This window comes from Strigops habroptila, chromosome 6 (genome assembly GCF_004027225.2).
Source record: "Strigops habroptila isolate Jane chromosome 6, bStrHab1.2.pri, whole genome shotgun sequence".
Classification (NCBI taxonomy): Eukaryota; Metazoa; Chordata; class Aves; order Psittaciformes; family Psittacidae; genus Strigops; species Strigops habroptila.
Genome location: NC_044282.2, coordinates 62,890,367 through 62,905,560, shown reverse-complemented (window position 1 = coordinate 62,905,560; position 15,194 = coordinate 62,890,367). Strand labels below are relative to the sequence as shown.

The 15,194-nt window shown below is 45.6% G+C and overlaps 1 protein-coding gene across 7 annotated transcripts in view; it reads right to left on the bottom strand.

Moving 5' to 3' along the window:
* DTNB (dystrobrevin beta) overlaps positions 1–7,115 on the bottom strand; it is a 196,097-nt gene extending 188,982 nt beyond the window's left edge. For all 7 annotated transcript variants that reach the window (XM_030491008.1, XM_030491010.1, XM_030491011.1 and 4 more), the window contains exons 1-2: positions 6,960–7,115; positions 6,149–6,227 (exon numbers count right to left, since the gene is read on the bottom strand). The gene's annotated coding sequence lies outside the window, so the exon portion shown is untranslated. The remainder of the gene's footprint in view (positions 1–6,148; positions 6,228–6,959) is intronic.
* Positions 7,116–15,194: the final 8,079 nt, after the last annotated feature.

Sequence of the window (15,194 nt, the reverse complement as noted above, 5' to 3'; positions counted from 1 at the left end):
TATTATACAGTAAACTATCTTGAAAATTAATGGGCAATCAAGAAGTCTAGGAAAAAAAGATTTAGTACTAAGAACTAAATATTTCCCTATTGCACGCCTTGCCACTTCTGCTTATACTGTAAGATTCTTTTCAAGGCATAAAATGCCATCCGTTTTGTTTGTACAGGACATTGCACACAGCCATACATCCTCAGCCAGTCCTTAGTGCTTTAATTTTCTGATACAGTAAACAATCTTAGCACTGGTCTAAGCCCCAATACAAGACCAGCAATCTTATCTTCCCAGCTAGTAAGAAACTGATAAAGAATTTACTAGATACAAATTAAACAAAGATGGAACAAGCAACAATATTTAACCATGGGTTTCTTTCAAAACCTTTGAGAGCTTTTAACACTATTTTAAAAAGAAGCTCCAGATTACCTCACGACAAAATAGAAAAAATTCAAATCCAGATAGAGCTCCAAAACACCTGAGTTACTGTAACCCCACAAGATTTCACTTCATGGATGTAACTGTTCAATGCCCAGAGCACAAGGAAATCCCTGACCTAAAGAATTTATGGCTCAGGACTCATAATACAGAGGGGCTGGTGAGATCAACAGCAGGCACTGCAATGCTAGCAGCCTACTTCTTGTGAAGTTTAAAATAACAAAACCAAAGAGAGCTTTAAAAGAATACCACAAGGTATTATTTTAGGTACATAGCAATATATATCCATTTTTAGTAAACAGGAAACTGTTAAGAATGGGAAACAAAAAAAACCTTGCAAGCTATTAGGGACAATGTTGTGTGTTTAAAAGACATACAGCACAGTCAGATCTCTTTTTCAGCAAACTAAAGAGAGTATGCATAGAAGGAAGGACAAGAAGTGCCTAGAATACAAAAATGCTTTTCTTGAATAACTGGAGAGCCATCACAAACTCTTATTTTCCTTTATTGCCCAAAAGCCTGAGGAACAGAAACAGATTTTTAACAACCTGCCCTGTTGATTTTGAGGCTGAAGTTAAGAGCAATGTCTATACATAAGATCTACCACGAGCCTCCAAATGAGCAAATGTAGTAGTTAAAATTGTTTTCTTTAAATAATGCAATGTTAATGTTAGATAAATGAAATATTACACCAGGATTTTCAAGCAATAAGAAGTTGTAAATACACTAATTAGCAGCTTACTTCTCCCTCTCAGGAAGGGAAGACTCATCTTCTTTATAACACTGCAGGGGGTTTCTGTGCAATCTGCACTTCCAGTGTGAATCTTACAATCCCCTTTCTAGCCATTTTAATCTGCAGGTTCCCAGAACTGCTTACTAGCACGCAAGAGAGAATTCCCAAATTGCCTCTTCACCAAAATGGAGTATTTATGAGGAAGTGTTTTGAGTTACATTTTTGCCCTTTTTTCCATTAACCTAGACCAACAGATGGAGCCCGAACAGTATAAGGACTGAACCACCAACAGAGAAACACATGTACATGAACACTGACAGAATGCAAACTAATGCAGGTCTCAAGCTGGCAGACAACAGTACAGAGCATAAACACTGCCTTCCTCCCAAATCAGCCACGCCAGAAGAAGATAATACCATTTTCAGTATCTTTCATCACCTCTAGATCCCTATCACTCGCTACCATCTTCACCAAGCAATAGTAATCCATGCAAGACCTTCCCTTCCTGCCTCGTTTCAGATGTCATCACCTTAGATGAAAAGTTTTAGCACATCAGAAAAAGTTCACAGCCTGCTCCTTTGGCACACCTGCAGAGATGGTAAATTCCAGTCAAAGGGACTGTGACAAACACCAGTAAACATGAACTGCTTCCATGATCACAACTGAATTGGGGGGGGAAGGGGGGGAGAGAGCAGGGAAGCTTCCCAATTTTAATTCTTTACATAATGATTTTATTGCCTATATTAACTTAAAATGTAAACTTCACAGTCTACAAAGTTTTTTTTGAGTGTTAGACATTATTAAAAGGGTGTGAAAGTACAGAATAAGGACTTTACATTAATCTAAATTTAACAGTGTAGCTGCCGTTTGCTGCAGTCAATGGGAAAGTGAACACATATATAGTCCCAGGAGCCTTAACTTTGTCTGAGCTGCCAGAAACATGATACCTTCTTCAAAAATTTGGCTGTACCCAAAATAGTTGTCGAAACCACTGGTGCCTCCCTTCTGCCCAGATATTTCCTTTGATGTGATCATTCTATGAAACATAAATAAAAGAATAACAGTAATTAAAAGATAAGATTCCATAAGCACTGCAAAAAATAATATAAATAAACAACCTCAAAGAATACTGTTGTGCTTTTCACCTGGATTCTGCCTGTCCCTAAGGCACCTCTCTCCCTGTAGATAACTCTTCCATGCCTGCACAGCCAGGCTGTTCCACTGTTAAGCCTCTCAAGACTTGCAGGCTTGTCATCTGGCAATGTATTAAAAAAAAACAAACCCAAACTATACTGTGGTCGCATCCATAGGTAACCAGGGAAAGAAATATTTGATGTGTGTACTTCATAGCACACCTACTTCCAACTAATTTGCTGTCCACTCTCCTATACAACCTGTAGGATCACAATCACACAGCAAGTTAAACAATACTATTACCCAGTCCATTTTTCTTATTGTTTACTGTTGCCATAAGTTTATTCTCAACATCTGTTTTGCTGTTATAAAAACCTGACCTACAAGCAGTAACACAGAACACATTACAGTAGAACTGGAAACTTCACCCCTTCCCTGCCTCCCATCTAACTGCTCTTTGCAGACCATACTCCATAAAATCCCTTTCAGAATATTCAGTCCTGAACGTTCAGCTCTACGTGGTCTTTATTGCTGTTGCCATCTGTAACACGTGCATAACTGACAGCTTCTTTTCTGCTCAACTGTAATTCAACATTCCAAATCTCTGACCAAATGTAATGTTTTCTTTCTTTAAGAAAGGAAAAGCAAAGTAAGTCAAGTGTAAAATTTGAATTCATCATTCTTACCATGGTCTTCCATAAAACTAAGAGCTTTTCTCCTTTAGCTTTGTCACTTTCCCTGTGTTTAGGGACTAGGCTCCCTCACCATTTGTGTTACGGCAGAACACCCTCTTCACTCCTTCATTTCTTAAATGAAGTAAAAAGCTGCACTTGAAAGCAGCAGGACTCAAAGTCTAAAAAACAACTCACACTTGCAGGCAGACAGTAACTACTTACAGTAGAGTTACTAAGATCTTAAGTGTTTTGTAACTAGAGTACGCACTTTACACATCCAATCATTTTAAAATTAACCTTCATTGGTGCAAGTATTTTTATAAATATGTATTACTTTAGCACAGCTAAGCTGTTAAAATACTTTAATTCCTTCCAGTAGCCCTTGAACGCCACAAGAATGGAAAAGGCCCATGAAACCATTTAAATTTAATCACAGTTTATCAGTAGAAACCTGTTGAAACACTAAACCAAACATACACAATACAGTCACAATTTCTTCTCCCTGGTACTCAAGAGGAAAAAAACCAGAAATATTAACTTAATACGAACATTGTGAATTCAAACCCTTATCACCAGATAACCTAACCCTGAAACCACAAAGTAAAAGAAAGCAGCAGAGATAGAAAATGGTCAGAGAACGAGGCTGTGCTGTCTGTGGAATGCTGACAGCCAGCCCTTCACACCTGCTGGGGAACTGTCTTTGTGACTCCCACGTGATGCATTCCATAACTACAGGGTAGTGTCTACACACTACCATGTCTGACCTAAGAGAATTATTTACCTTTCCTTTCAAAAGGAGTTCTAGGGAATTATTTGCAAAAAGTGCTGTATCTGAATACATCAGCTGAGTTCTGTGGAAGCCTGTAACAGATCAGGCAGATGAAGCCAGGCCCTCCAAAGCATGTAGCCAGAGCACATGCAGTGCATTCTGGTTAATGCACCAATTAATCCCAGAGTCCTTGGTTTAAACCTCAAGACTTCATTTTCTTCCTCTTCCAAACCTGTCAGCTGGCACAACCTACAATAGATAACACATGTTCACGGCTACAAAGAACTGTAGTTGTCAGTCCTAATGCCACCCTGTGGTACTGGTACGTAATGTAATTAAACTGATAGAAAAATTATGCCTTTATGATATTGCAAAAGCCCTTGTTCTTTCATTACGGCTTCTCCCTAAGTTTTCTATACCATTCATCACTTCTTAAAATTCATATTATTATTGAAACATCTAGGTTCTGTGCTAAACCAGACGCCTGAATGTATTTGCTGCAACACAGACAGCATATAAAGGAAAATAACCCACAGCCTAACACAAGAAGTCTGCTGCAAAAAAACAGCAACTTTGAGACAATTCATCACAAGAACTTTAATGAACAATGAGGTGGGTGTCATGAGGCACTTACACAGAGGTCTGCTGGATGTGCCCTCATAAATGCAAACTCACGTAGCAAGTAGTGAAACTGGCATCCCAAACACCAGAGCAGGGAGCACCCTTCTTAGTACTGAGCAAGACGTCAGTAGCAGACTGGGAATATATCAAACAGCTTCAAACCAAAGACAAGAATCCCATGTATGATAATGACATGAAGCAGAAACCCAGAGGATTCAAGGAGGATAATATGCTGAAGGCAATGACCTAAGCAAGCTACCTGTGGAGTAGAATCCTGGTCAGATAAAGCATAGCAAGAATTTAAGGGTCAAGTGAATGATGCTGCTGGAAACATGACATGAATTGATTAATCTGGAAAAGAACTTCAGAAAAGACTGTACCACTCCCCGTGGAGAGCCTTTGCAAAGTGTCCATGTTCTGGGGAGAGAAATTACCGCTCAGTCTGCCCTACACTGTCTACAGTGATTGATTCTTCTCTTCCCCCTTCCCTAAAAGGGCAGTCTTCAGGTCAGTCCTTTTATCTAAACTACCCATGAATCTAAAATATCCTTTGGAGAAGAGGAAACAAAAAAAGCAAGAGCCTTAAAGCAATGCTTTTGGGTTACCGCCTTTCCTTTCCGTATACTTTATGATACCATTCAGGAGCAGAGGATCATATATACTTACCAGGGAAAAGAAAGTGGGAGAGAAAAAACTCGATTCTTCAATCCAGCATTTGCCAACTTTTAAAACCTGAGACTTCTGACTTTTTGACCCACTGGTGCAGGCATATAGAATGTTTTGTCACTGGGCAGCCACACCAAACAGAATCACAGCATCACAGAATCACAGAATGGTTTGGGGTAGGAAGGGACCTTAAAGCTCATCCAGTTCCAACCCTCTGCCACAGGCAGGGACACCTTCCACTAGAGCAGGTTGCTCCAAGCCCCGTCCAACCTGGCCTTCAACACTGCCAGGGATGGGGCAGCCACAGCTTCTCTGGGCAACCTGTGCCAGGGCCCCACCTTCTTCCTAATATCTAATCTAAATCTCCCCTCTGTCAGTTTAAAGCCATTGTCCCTTGTCCTGTCTCTACCGGCCCTTGTCAAAAGCACCTCTCCAATTTCTTGTCAGCCCCTTTAGGCACTGGAAGCTGCTCTAAGGTCTCACAGAGCCTTCTCTTCCCCAGGCTGAATAAGCCCAGCTCTCTCAGCCTGGCTCCATAGGAGAGGTGCTCCAGCTCTCAGAGCATCTTTGTGGCCCTCAGGCAACACAGTCAGCTCCAGGAATCAGAGTAAGAAAAGAAAACCAACAGTACAAAGCATTTTTAAAAGGCAGTAATGCACAACTATTAACCAAACTCTAACAACTCAAATCTATTAGACACATTATATCAAGCAACACAGAAACAACTTTCAAAGTATCCTTGTGCTATCCAGCCCATTTTCAGTGGTTCACCAAGCCCCTCCAAAAGAAGTACTTCGCTGATGCTCTGCCACCACTGAGGTTCCCTTAGGTCTCCATAAGAATATCCAGTGGTTTCACCATCCCCAGCTGAGGGATCTATTGCACAAGAATGCCATTGCGTGGGGTTTTTTAAATACAGGATTGCACCTCACATGGGAATACTTTTACATGTGCAATACTTCACATAAACTGCAGAAATCACTACTTCATACCAGAAGTTTGTCATAAATGAAAAAGTTTCAACATCAGTTATGCAAGTGTGAGAAACAGGCACTTGAAATTAGTTAAATAATACAAGTTTTTAAGCTCAATACCCAAGGTAGTCACGACAGATCACATTACCTGGATTACACTGAGAAGTCTCTCAGGGCAACTTTCACTTTCCTGGGCTCAGTTCCTTCTTCGAACATTTAAAGACAATCTAAAAAGATTGGGGGGGAGGGGGGGGGGGTGGAAGAGAAGAAAAAACCAAGTTGGGTGGGGGTTTTTTTGTTTTTTTTTCCCGAGAAAGCCGTGGTTTTACACAGGAAAATAACATCTCCTCTTGCTATTTTGCAGTTACAGCTATGATTATGCTACATTTGCCCTGATTGCGTCTCTCGTTAATTACAAAGAAACGAAGCCCGCAGATTCTGCGTCTACGCGAGCATCTGCCTGCTCCAAGACGAACAGTGAGGCGCAGCCAGCACCGCTCGGGCGCCAGGACGCTCCCGCTGCCAGCCAGCAGCCTCCCCGCGGGGAGCTGCGGCGCGGAGCGCGGGGCAGGTAAACTCGCGGGCTCCCTCCAAGGTATCCGGGGCGCGCTTACGAGCGCCAGCTCAGCTCTTCTCCGTCCCAGGCCTCCCGCAGGGCGCTCGCTCGGCACTTCCTCCGCGCCAGGCCCGGAGCCCGGCAAGCCCCGCTACCGCACCCGCAGCTGCCGGGGCTGAGGCGAGGGGCTCCGGCTTGCGCTGCCACTAGGACCTCGCAGGCAGGAGGGGCGCGCCCCCGACTTGCCCGCCCGCCGGTCCTTGCACCGTGCCCGGTTAGCGGCAGAGCAGGGCACCCTCCGCCCTGCAAGGCCCCGCACCCTCCTACCCCGCGGGCGGTAGCGGTGCCCGGAGCGGGCCCGCCTGGCCCGCCGGCGCCTGCCTGCGTCCCGCCAAGCACGCACCTCTCCCGGGGGCGGCGGTCAGGGGTAGGGGAGTCCCGGGGCTGCCCGGTCTCGCTCCGCCGCTCGCCGCCACGCCGCCGGCTCTGCGGGCACAGGCGGCCGAGCGCCTCAGCCTCCCCGCTCCAACGGTCCCCGGCCGCCTCGCGGCGCCCAACCAATCCGAGCACGCCTCCGCAAGGGCGCGCGCACTCTCGCCAATCTGAGCCCGCACCCGCCTCACCCCCTCCACCTCTCTCAGCCAATCAGCGAGCCTCCCCATCCCCTCCCGCTCCGTGCGACACCGCCCGGCGGCCAATCACGAGGCAAGACGCTTCTCTGGCTGCGGCGGCGGACGTTCGTGCGTGCGCTCACCCCGCGCGCTCCCCAGTGTCCCTCGACCAATCGGCGGCCAAGGACAGCGCGCGCTCCCCTTGCGCAGACAGGCCCCTCGGAGCGCTCGCGCGCTCCAGCCAATCAGCGGCCAGCGGCGCCTCGCGCGCTCCCGTCTCCCCCACAGCGCGCGGCGCCGGCTTCTCGGCGCAACGTGTGTGCCCCGCGCAGAGCGCAGGCGCCGCGGCTGAGGAGACGGGAGCGGGAGCGGGGGCGGGAGCGGGGGCGGGGGCGGGATCTGTTGCCGGGTCTGGCGCACCCTGCGGTGCCTCTAGAGCTGTGCGGAGCGAGGAGGCGGCTTCTTAACGGCGTTTAAATACCGGGAGGTAACTGTGGAAACGCTTCTGTGAGCCCGAGAGCAACCTGTCGGTGGGACAGGGAGAAGCCCGGCACGGGTGGGCTCTGGTAGAGCACTCATGGTGCTGCTGTGACCCCACACAACCGAGAGTAGTGTGTGTGTATACATACATATATGTCAAGCCCCACAGAGCCAGTCGTTGGGGTGCTCCCGTGTGCTGAGCTGTGGCCACAGGAGCTTTGGCAAGTGTCAGGATCAGGCTGGTCCCTGCGTCAGGAAGGGCCCAGGGGCTGAGGTCAGGGTGCGGGATAGAACGTTCAGCAGTCAGCCCACAGCCAGCCCCTCAGCAGCCGTCGCCATGGCAGTCTGCAGGTTCCTCAGGTGAAGGTCAGACACTGAAGTAGTGCCTTAGCTCTTGCTTGGACTATACCTTCAACAGTCATCCCAGGTTGGGAGGGCTTGAAAGGAACTGTGCACTTCAAAGACGTGTCACTTGCGCACAATGGGAGTCTTCTAAAAGCACCCTGCTGTGTCTTCCAGTGTTCCCCACCAAAGGAATGGCAAGCTTTTCACATGACAATCTCCCCTGCTCCATTCTTTGGCCATCTGTGTCAGGCTGAATGATGCTATTGCATAGCAATCAGCTACATTACAGCTTGGCTTGCTGGCAACCAGTTGTAGTACAAACAGTCACAGCAATGACTGTTACAACAGTGTTTTCTAAGGAAGGTTGGATGCGACAGGCATCTGTTCCAGGCTGTGCGTGTGGTCTCCCGCTGATCAGTCTCGCTGTGTGGAGATGCCATGGTTCCTTCTGCAAAACGTTTTCTGTGCCTGTGGGAAAGGCAGGATTCTTACAGTGTGTGTGGAGAGGAAGGACTACTAACATTTTGCCTATGTGGGAGGGAGATACTTTGTCATGAGCGAATAGGAAAATGAGAGGAAAAAAAGCCCTGCTTAGATGTTTTAGCTGGTGCTGTGTTAGTGTTTATTCTGGGCTATACATGTGCACATGATAGTAAGTGTTTTTTCCCGAATCCTGGAGTCAGGCCCACTAGCAGCAGTGGAACCAGATTAGGCAGAGGTGGTGTGGAGGGTTTTTCTGCTGGCTGCATCTATACTAGTAAATTAAGTAGCAGCAGGATGTAGGCATTGGCACTGGAATTTGGTAGTGTATATATATGAGCTTCAGTCCAATTAACTATCCTTCCAAACATTATGGAATCATAGAATCACAGAATCCTAGAATCCCACGTTGGAAGGGACTTCAGGGATCATCTGGTCCAACCTTTCTAGGCAAAGCATGACCTAGACTAGATGGCCCAGCACTCTGTGCAGTCAAATCTTAAGTGTCCAACGTTGTGGAGTCCACCACTTCCCTGGGGATATTATTCCAATGGCTGGTTGTTCTCACTGTGAAAAATTTTCCTCTTGTGTCCGTTCAGAATTTCCCAGGAGTAACTTGGGAATCTCTGTCTTGTTTGTAGCCACTGTTTAAATACTGGAATGTGGGGATAAGGTCTCCCCTGAGCCTTGTTTTCTTCAGGCTGAACAAGCCCAGCTCTCTCAGCCTTTCCTCACATGGCTGCCCAGTCCTTGGATCATCTTTGTAGCCCTTCTCTGGACCTTCTCCAGCCCATCCACATCTTTTTTGTACAGTGGGGACCAAAACTGAACACATTTCACACAGGTGTGGCCTGACAAGTGCTGAGTAGAGTGAGATGATGACTTCTTTATCTCTGCTAGTGATGCCCTTGTTGATGGTCCCGAGCATCCTGTTGGATTTCTTTGCCACAGCCGTACACTCTTCACTCATACGGAGCTTGTTGTCCCATGTACTGGGCATCTTGCGTGGGATAGGGGCCATTCCTGGTCGGCAGTGTGGGCAGAATCACCATTTTGTTCAGTCTGACAGTTCTTGGTAGCATGGCCACAGCCCATTCTGTGCCATGCAGTCTCATGCCTGTGAATAACCCTTGGGCGGGTTTCACACACTGGTCTAATTGCAGCTGCTGAACTCGCTTGATATGGAATGTCTTGCCTGAGGGTTTTTGCACAGGGATCATAACCTCTCCTTGTATCACAGTGCCTTATCTTTGCAGCTTTTTGTTGGACTGACAGTAGTAAATCAGCTCGCTCTTATACCAGGGAGCCCAGAACTGATCACGTTCCACCAGCCGTGATAAGCCAGTGCTGAGAGGGAAGGATCACCTCCCTCAGCCTGCTGACAGCACTCTGCTTAACATAGCCTGGGACACTGCTGACCTCTTTGTCCCTAGGGAATGCTGCTGGCCACCAGGACCCAGGTCCTTTTTTGTCATACTATCTTCCAGCCAGTCACCCAACAGCTCATACTGGTACATGGGGTTGTTCTTCCCGAGTACAGGACTCGTCATTTTCCTTTGAACTTGATGAGGTTCTTCTATGCCTACTTTTCCAGTCTGCCAAGGTCCCTCTAAATTGTGGCACGATCATCTGGAGGCTCCCCCACTCCTCCCAGTTTTTGTGTCCTCAGACTTGCTGAGGTTGTAAGTCCCATCAGTAACGGAGATACCAAATAACTGGACCCAGTTCCAAGCTCAGGGAACACCATTAGTGACTGGCCTCCAGCAGGACTGTGCCACTGATCACAACCCACTGAGCCTGGCAGTTCAGCCCACCTCACTGCCCCCTCAGCTAGTTTGCACTTCACCAGTTTCTCTGTATATTATGGGAAAGAACTTGAAAAGCTGTGCTGAAGTCCAGGGAAACATCCACTGCTCTTCCCTCATCAGAGATGGCTTGCAGGTGGATTATTTCCCTGCTGTGATATTGGCCAGGCATGACTGTCTTCACTGACTACTCCTAATCACCTGCTTGCCCTTCATGTGTTTCAGAATGGTTCCCAGACTTATTTGCTGTATCACTTTCCCAGGGATTGAGATGAGGCTGGATCTGCCTTGCCCTAATGGTAGAAATGACATTTGCTTTTGCCCAGCCTTCAGGAACGTCCCCCAGTCGCTGTGATCTTTCAAACATAGCTGGGAATGGCCTCCAATGGCATAGCTGGCTCTCCCTCCTCCTGAGTGGGCACCAGCTCCCAGCAGAGGCAGAACAGACTGTTCTCATCCCTTCCGAAGGGCTGTGGGTTGCTCAGAGTAAGTAGGACAATATGGTCACACTAGTGTGTAGTTAGTCCCTTGGCTTAAAATCTTTCCTTGGCAAAGGGGAAACCAAGCCTGGGCTGTGACCCAAACCAAAGTCACTGCCTGAGAGGGGAGATTAATGGACATGGTTTTCACAAAACTCTTTCCGTTCCCTTGTGGTCTTGCAGTGCAGTTGCCTTCAAGATGCCAACATCCATCTGCCCAGTATTGCTCCATTCTAAGTCACAGCCTCTCCAGGCTATTTCAGGGGAAGGAAAAAAAAAAGGAGGAACTGCAGCAAAAGCACACATGCTGTTTATGCAGCTACTGCAAAACAGCAGCAGAAAGTGTGCAGAGAAGGTACTTCCTTGTGTAGAGTATGTTGATGTAGTCTCAAGAAAATGAGCTGAGAGTATTAATAATGTGAGGAGGTCTTGTGTTATGGAGGTACAAGGGCTAAAGCAACTGCTGTCATTCTCCAGAGCACCCCAGCTGATGTGCTGGGTAGGATCTTGGACTTAGAACACTATGGACACAAAGCATTTTCTTCTGCTTCACCTGGAGATGAGGAGCCACTTTTTAGCATGGATTAGAAAGAAATTATTCTATTATATGTGATTAAAATTTAAGCATCTCCAGGGCTAGATAGGGGTTTTCTGTGTGCCCTCATGTGGGACTTTGGTGGATAAAGAGGCATTTAGATGCCTGCATCTTCTTTGTGAATCTAGCCCCCTGAGTGGGGTTCATATCATCTAACTTGAGAAATCTAAAAATGAGATAAAAGTCTGATCCCGACACCCTGGGATCCTTCACAGTCAAGTGAATAGGTTGGGACAGCAATTTGTATCACCTGCAATAAGCACCTCTCTTAAAGTGACAGGACTCGCCCTTTGAATTCTGTCTGCATTGACTGTAAGGGAAATTATAACTTGTTCAGATTTAGACATCTAAATTAAAGATGCTGAAATTAAGGCTAATGAATCCCATCTCGTGTCGTGGGCACAGTATCAGTGCACTCCATAGCCTCACCCTTACAGGTAACAATATCTAAAGGAGTGCAGCAGGTACTGTCATGGCTTCCTGAAGTAAGAGAACCACAATCAACATACCTTTTTTCCTTGCTGTTTTGAATTTCAGAATCAACCACCTGCAATTAATTGAAGTGCTTTGTAAAACGTTGCATAGTGCAGTGGTACATTCAGTCCCATGAAGCAATGGCATTTGAAAAGGAATACTATTGCTTTTAAAATGGATTTAGACAGAGTAAAGCCCAAGAAGTGTACCACTGTGTTTGAAAATAGAGGAAAGATAGGAGCTTGAAGAAACTCCTTACTTTCTATTTAGATGCTGTGGGCAGGGCTAGCAATACCCAGCTGATCAACGAGGGCACAGGCTGGAAGCTGAGGATGACCATAGCCCAGGCAGCACCTCACTGACCAGAGCATAGTCCCACAGGACAGGACATGGCAATCAGAGCAAGGTGCTCAACAGCATCCATCAGCAGTCCCAGGCAATGCAAGAATGAAGTTCAAGGTCCATGCAAGAGGCCATCCTGTCTTGCCCCAGGAAAAGAGGTCCCCGACCACACAGTGCAGGCTGGGGCAGCTCTGCTGGGAAGGACCTGGGAGTCTTGGCAGATGCAAGCTGAACTTGAGCCCCAGTACCAAAGGCCAACAGCACCCTGGGCTGCAGGACCACAGGACTGCAGCCAGCGGATCAAGGGAAGCGGTTATCCCCCTCTGCTCAGCGCTCATTGTACCACCCATTGATTCTGTATCCTGTCCCTGTGCCTCTAATACACGGAAGACGTCAAAGCTGAGGAGTGAGCTCAGCTGAGGGCCACCAAGATGAGCAGGCAGTAGTGCTTCCCCTGTGAGGAGAGGCTGAGGGACCAGGGCTTCTTCAGGCCAGAGAAGAAAAGGGGGGCCTGGTAGCTACCACCCTCCTTCTTTAATAAGAAACATCTGGCTTCTTTCAGTAATAAAGCAATCTGGTCATCTCTCATTCGTAATTGAAGGAGATATTGTTTGCCAGTGACATATCTTTCTGTTTCATGTTCTTATAATGAAATCTAATTTCCTGCTTCCTTAGGAAAAAATAGGAACAGGAACATATTCCCATTTTTAAGTGTAGTGCTAGAAAATTAGATTAATTTGTGGGTTCTGACATAATATGTAGTGTTAAAGTGTCTTTTGCCATGCCTAGGAAAACAGACACTTGGTAACCTCAGCATGTGCAGAATCTATCCCGTGCATGCGAGTAGTAGTTAAGTACAAACGTACTCCTTTGTTTTTCTCTGGGAAAGGTGCTGGTAACCCGGAGTAAATGGAATCTAGTGTTAGCATTTACACTTAGTGAAATACATTTAAAACCCGTCCACTATGACTGAGAACTAAAGTTATCACTACTAACGTAAAATTTAGGATTTTTCAGTAAATTGATTTTTCCTGCTGCTGCTGCTTTGTTTTCTGTATGAGGGATAACACATATTTGGAGATCCTGTTTACCTCATACCTGTGTACTAGCTTACTGGTCTGAATTTGTGAGAGACAGAAATTGCCACACTCAAGAAATAAATCTGAAGAAAGTAGCAATGCTTAGAAATGTCCCACTGTCATTTTCAACTGCTTTCCATTGTTACAGTTTAGAAGTACCTGTGTGCAGAAGCTAGACATTAAAAACATTTTCTCTTCCCTCCCTGTTTGTGTACATACAAATCCTCTTTGCCTTTGTGAGCAACAAATGTGTGCATCAAAAGGAGAGTGAAGCCCTACAGATACTTCTGAATTCAAAATGTCATTTTCTTTAAATGGTGAATAAGTGTATTGGAGCTTGTGATATCAACAAGCTCTTGCAAGCCCACAGCGTTCCTCTTGTGCATGCAGCAACAGCTACATCCAAAGGCAGAAAAAGAGACTGGAGACATCCTTCTGTAGGAGTAAGCTTTGATGATACAATTCTGACACAAGAATGTACTTAGCATTCCAGAGTAGTGGTACTACTTTAAAAATAACATGAAATTTGGCACAGGAAATATTTTCCTTCTTGTTGAGATCTTCAGCTTCAGTGTCATCATATGTCATTTCACCCAATTGTGAATAAAACACAAAAAAGAAAGGAAACCTCCAATGATGTCCCCTCAGATCTGAGCATAAGATTGAATTTGCATTTTGGGGCTGTCACAAAGGCATTAAGAGGAACAAAAGCAAACCCCAAAGTAGATGATTGTAGATGTAGAAGGTTTATAATATTCTTTATTTTTCTGTTCTGATAGGAGATCATCCTACTTGCTTGGAATAGAGTGTTCATGGTGCACAAAAGTAACTCTTGAATGGATCTCTTTCTGTCCTCGACAAACGTGCCCATCATGTTCATCTCATAAAATGGAATATGCACCTATACCCATTTGTCAAATGTGGCTTGAAAAAACTTCTGGCAATGGATAAATCATATTCTTCCTAAGCAATCTATTGCAGTGTGAAAGTAGCCTTGCCATTCCAGAGTTACTTCGGTGCTACTCTTTGTCCTTCCTCCATTGGATATTGAGTGACTTGACTCCCTTCCTCTTTACAGTTATTTCTAGGTTGCTGTGATGTTCCTGAAGCTTTCTCTGCTCAGATTTCAACAGCAGCCTTCCTTGTAGGGCATGTTTTCTCCGCGGAGATATTCAGTTGCTCTTCTCTGGAATCCTGTCTAGTTGTTCCACTCATCCTTGAACTTTGGTTCCCAAAACAAGATTCAGCACTAAAGGTAATTATTGTGCTCAGGAAAGATCCCCTTCACCAGACTCACAAATAATGCTTCTCTTTATGCAGCACAGTATTAGGATCTTTTCTTCACTATTCCTTTAAAAACTGCTCAGCCCAGATCTGAAAGCGAATGAGAAGATGTAATTCATCTGTACCTCTTTGCTCAAATTCAGTGTCCCCATATGTTTTGGAACATTGCCATAACCTGAATTTACAAGTTTCTGTATTTGGAGACCTCCAGCAGAGAATCAGCTGTTCATTTTATTTTCCATTACTAAATATTCAGCATTCAAAAAAATCATTAGAACTATTCAACTCAGTCTCCCTACTCTTAACAATTTAAGAAGCTGCGTTTTGGACCAGTTTCAGGCAAGACAGGAAAAGGTTTTCAGGAGGTGTGATAGGAGAGGGCTAAACCAAATTTAGTAGAGGTGAAGAAGAATTGAAAACAGAAACAGGCATTGGAGTGGGTTAAGCTTTGTATGGAGAAAGATGTGCAACATCAGTAAAAACAAAAGTTGCATAGCAGTGTAAATAGCTTTCATTTTCCATTATTCTGAAATAAAAAGAAAGTGTTTTCCACAGACTGTATTTTTCTTCTGTGTGGTTTTTCTCAGCAGTACAAGAGTATTAAGACTTCTGTCTAAAAGAAACAAGACAAGGAGGGCAGCAAGACCTGCCCACTACAACCGTG